The following is a 4,312-nucleotide window of genomic DNA, read 5'->3' as shown; positions in this document are numbered from 1 at the left end:
ATAGGGCTGGTTTTCCTGGTTACCTCCTCGGGATCCAGTGTGGCACAAAGCACTGGGAGAGCCTCCTTTTTTTTTTTTTTGCAACGCGCTTCGGTAATTTTCATTAAAAAAAAAAAAAAAAAAAAAAAAGAGGAAGGTGAAGGGGGGAGGGAGAGAGGGAAGAGGAATAAATGGGTAGTAATTCGGTAAAATAAAATAAAATAAATGAACTAGAGTCTGCTGGTGTTTCTCCGGGCCATGGATGTGCAGGATCCCGATCGTTAGAAGTTTGCGGATGGGTTGCCTGGAGATTTGGTTACAATCAGGTTCATTTTTTTTTTTTTCCTCCTGAAACAAGTGAAGGCGATGGTTACTGCTGTCAATCTTGGCAATCAATGTGAGCGGCCATGTCGTAAGTATTCAAAGCATTTCCCGTCGTGCAACATCAGAAAGTGAGTGGCCAGGGCATTGATCTGAGGAAGGCAAAAGGAGGCAGGGCTCCCCCGCCCAGACAGCACAGGCAAGATGAGACAACACAGGGAGAGAGAGGAGGGAGAGGGGAAGGGAGAGAGAGAGAGGCTGGGAGCGAGCAGGGAGAGCAACAACTGCGGAGAAAGTGAGCACAAAACAGAAAGTGAAATCGGCGCGGGCTGCCAGCCGCATCCCCGCGCAGCTATCACCACTCACAGGGCCATTAGACACATGAAACCCTACACCGCTCTGCTCTCGCTAATGACCACTGATTGCCCGGAGTGGTGAGGAAAGGTACTAGAAAGTTACCGGGGAGGGGGTGCGAGGGCGGGGCAGGGGCCGGAAAAGGAGGAGGGGGAGCGGGGGGTCCCCAGGGGAGCCGGTTCGCGGGGCCGGGGCGGCGCGGGGGGGGCGGCGTGTGACACGGGCCGGCCCCGCCCTCCTCCCTCCCGCCCCCGCACCGCACCGGGTGCGTGGGGAGGCACACGCGAGAAGAGTCCTGCCGGGCTCCCGCTCATGGGTTACAATTAAAAAAAAAAAAAATTAAAAAAAAAAAAAAAGCTGGAGAAAGACGATGTGCAGGAGGAGGGAAGGGCTGGCGGGGTGTGGAGGGAGCGGGGACGAGAGGGAAGCACTCAGCAAGCGCTTACTGACAGCTGATAAATGGGACTCTGAAGAGCCCGATCCCGCAGCCCGGCCCGGGGGAAAAAAAAAAAACCAGATGAAATGGAAAGTATAAATTGCTCTAGAGATGGGAGTCCAGCTACAGGGACCCGGGGGAGAGGAGGCAGAAGGCACTCAAAGTCCACAAACTATTTAGTGATGTATTCAGCAGAAAGGTAAAACGTGAGTGTAGTGAAAAGGGAAAGACAGGTATGGCCGGAGAGGAAAAACTGATTTAGGACGGACTCGAGCTGAAGTTGGGATTCTCGTGGCGACGATGAGAAATTTTAGCAGCGGCACTATATAAATATCCCTCTCTCTGCCTACCAAAAGGCAACAGATAGGGACTGGAATATCAGCTTGAATACCAATTTAGGAACTCACGCTCCTTTGGAAGTGCTAATTGGGGAGGGGGGGGGCTGATCTGGGAAAAAGAAGGGAAAACTGTAAGGAGCTGAGGAGAAAATCAACCAGTGGCAGAGTACTGCAAACCCAAGAAAGTCTATCTGCTGTATTTTTGCATTCCAAAGGTAAACATGAAAGAGTCTTTCAAACTGTCAGGGGCCCGCAGATCAGGTGGGCAAACAGCGCTGCAGAGCTAACATCTCCCTCTTTTGATATTATTCACACCTAGGCTAAACTGTTGTTAAGATGGGAGTGCGGAAAGCAACCTCAAGCCCACAAAATGAGAGAGAGAGAAGTTGTTGATTCATCTCTGTATTTTTGGCACTTTCTCCCCGTTTTCCAGAAGGCGCCTGGAACAGTTAGTAACAGACAAACTTTTTAATTTTAAAATAGCTTCATAACTTATAGAGGCCAAAAAGACTAAGAGAAATCCTGATTTCGCTTTCCTCCTCTCTCAAGTAGAAATTTGTGGACTATGTTAGACCCAGAAGCACACTCAGCCCCACTGTGAATGAACCTTGCTTCATAAGGACGTGATTAAAATTGAGCATTAACGGGATGGCACAGGACAGACCTGACCTGCCTCTATTTCATTTAGTTAACAAGGTGTAAAACTCGACACACTACTGGAGTCATGCACGTTGCATCCTCTACCTTTGCTATCCGAGGTGCTATCGTCCCTCTCGAGTAGAGTCCAGGGAAAATGAGTTGTAAGTCAGAACCTCTTGAAATAATGGACCTATTTTATACAGTATTTTTGGGAATTACACTATAATAAAAGGAATAACCAAGTGCTATTCAGCAAGTAGCAAACACCTTGAAATAGAACTTTACAATTATCTAGTAAAGCTTTATCATCAAATTAACTGGATGAGGACATAGTAACTCATTTCCTTTCATTCTTTCAATTTTAATAAAAGAAACTTTAAAAATGACATTCAGAGACGGGGGAAATTGTATGACTGTAAATACTGAGTTTGTATTCACCTGCGTTTGGGTAATTCAAAATATGCACCTTGCTACAGTTATGTGGTGTATGGATTTAACAGCAGCAAATAGCTGCCTTTCCAGATATTGCTATGTCCTTTTTAATCTTTAATTATAAGAATTTCCGTAATTGGTCACTAACGCTTTCCTTGTAACACATTTAAACCTGCTTCAAGTAAAAGAAACACCTTGACTTCTTGCATAACTAGTAGCTTCGGAGCGGAAAAAAAAAAAAAAAAAAAAAGGTCTGTAAGAAAAGAGATGTAAATCAGAACACAAGGAAGAACTATCCTGCCTGAGTTTGCAACTCCAGCAATTTGTCAGTGGAAGTTTTTTTCTTTCAAGAAACAGACAGAAAGGGGGGAAAAAAATCAACTACTCCTCAAATGCCTCTAATGTAGCATTCTCCTTATTAAACACGAAGCGGGAATGGGACAAGAGATGATTAAGGCATCATATAAATCTAACCGCCCACCTAGCTCCAAATCGGGGCAGCATCCCACTGCACTCCCGAAAATCCAGTGCAAGGAATGACACTGGGCTGGGGCAGGACACCGCAGGGATGCGGCCACGCTCCCAGGCGGAGCGCAAGCAACGCTCTCCAGCTTGTTGCTTCCCCTGTGTGATCAATTAAGTTACAGATGTAACTCACAGTGCCGGAGAGCGACAACTTCTCGGCACCAGGAAAAGAGGATTCCTTGGGCATTGTATGCAAATGTGTGTGTGTGTGTGTGTGTGAGCGCTGCACGGGGATAATTGCGGTTCCCTCTTTGTTTGCATAAGTGAACACCCGCCGTGTAGATCCGTATACACGTGCCGAGAAACAAGAAAACGCTTTTACTTTTAATGTTACCCCACGTTTAGAAACCGCGTTTGAAATTACTTCCCTTGCTTTGGCTTCATTAAGGCTAAATCCAGGCAGCGCAGGCAGATGTTGAGGAAGGATGCTGACCTGCTGGAGGTCCCTGCAGAGGGAAGGGACCGGAGGCGCTCAGATCACGTCGGGACACTTACCTGTTCACAGCTGTCATTGCATTTTGCGCCGTCTGTCTCATTAAACACGTTAAAGTAAAGCAATATTCAACAAGCAAAGCAACCTGTCTGTGTGCTAAGTTGTACGTACCGCATCTTTAACATGAGGAGCAAACCTGCAACTCTTGTAGAGTTGGCGGGAGGGTCTCAGAAGTTTTTGATTCAAAGGGCAAGAAATGCCACTTTAAAAGTCATTCACCCACTTCTAAACTCCCCTCCCTCCCCAGTTAATGCCGGACAATTAAGAGGCATCTTTATAAATTCCCTCTGCGGACCCTCTCCGACAATGAAGGCTTTTTATAGGCTTGCTAAAGATGTTCAGAGAAACTTTTGCAAAATAATCAAGAGCATCAGAGAGAAAGCTAAAGGAAAGGAAGTTAAAGCCTGATCATCCGATTGGGAGAAAGTTTTGTTAGACTAGATAGAAGCATATTACTGCACGTTCCTTCAAAAGCAAAGCCATCAGCTGATACGAGTTCCCCTAGAACAAGAACCTCTGGCGATCTCCTCAAAATTTAGGGGACGTTTGTATTTTGTATTTTGTAACTCAAAGCTAAAGATCCGACTGAAAACAAAAACTCTGAATTCCTTACAGCGTCATCTGCCAACAAAATGTATTGTCTTGGCAGAAAGAGGATCAAGGAGATTTTAATTTAATTTTAAACTGTGCATCATCTTGACAGTGAAGGAAAAAGCCGCAGCAACAATCTCCCCACTCCACCCCCCCCCGTTCAAAAAAAAAAAAAAAAAAAGGGGGGGGGGGAGAGAACTGGAA

The 4,312-nt window shown here is 46.1% G+C and overlaps 1 long non-coding RNA gene across 2 annotated transcripts; it reads left to right on the top strand.

Annotated features, from left to right (window-relative positions):
• The first annotated feature begins 553 nt into the window (after positions 1-553).
• On the top strand, positions 554-3,588 carry LOC108640290. Of its 2 annotated transcripts, none has more exons than XR_001921067.1 (3): positions 554-744; positions 2,125-2,228; positions 3,413-3,588. It is a non-coding gene; the product is annotated as an uncharacterized LOC108640290 (long non-coding RNA). The 2 variants fall into 2 exon arrangements; XR_003915918.1 differs by lacking the exon at positions 554-744 and adding an exon at positions 1,818-1,876 and having other exon boundaries at positions 1,978-2,228.
• Positions 3,589-4,312: the final 724 nt, after the last annotated feature.

This window comes from Manacus vitellinus, unplaced genomic scaffold, assembly GCF_001715985.3.
Source record: "Manacus vitellinus isolate BGI_N305 unplaced genomic scaffold, ASM171598v3 scaffold_30_pilon, whole genome shotgun sequence".
Lineage (NCBI taxonomy): Eukaryota > Metazoa > Chordata > Aves > Passeriformes > Pipridae > Manacus > Manacus vitellinus.
The sequence above is the reverse complement of the archived record's forward strand: the minus strand, read 5'-3'. Positions and strand labels throughout refer to the sequence as shown.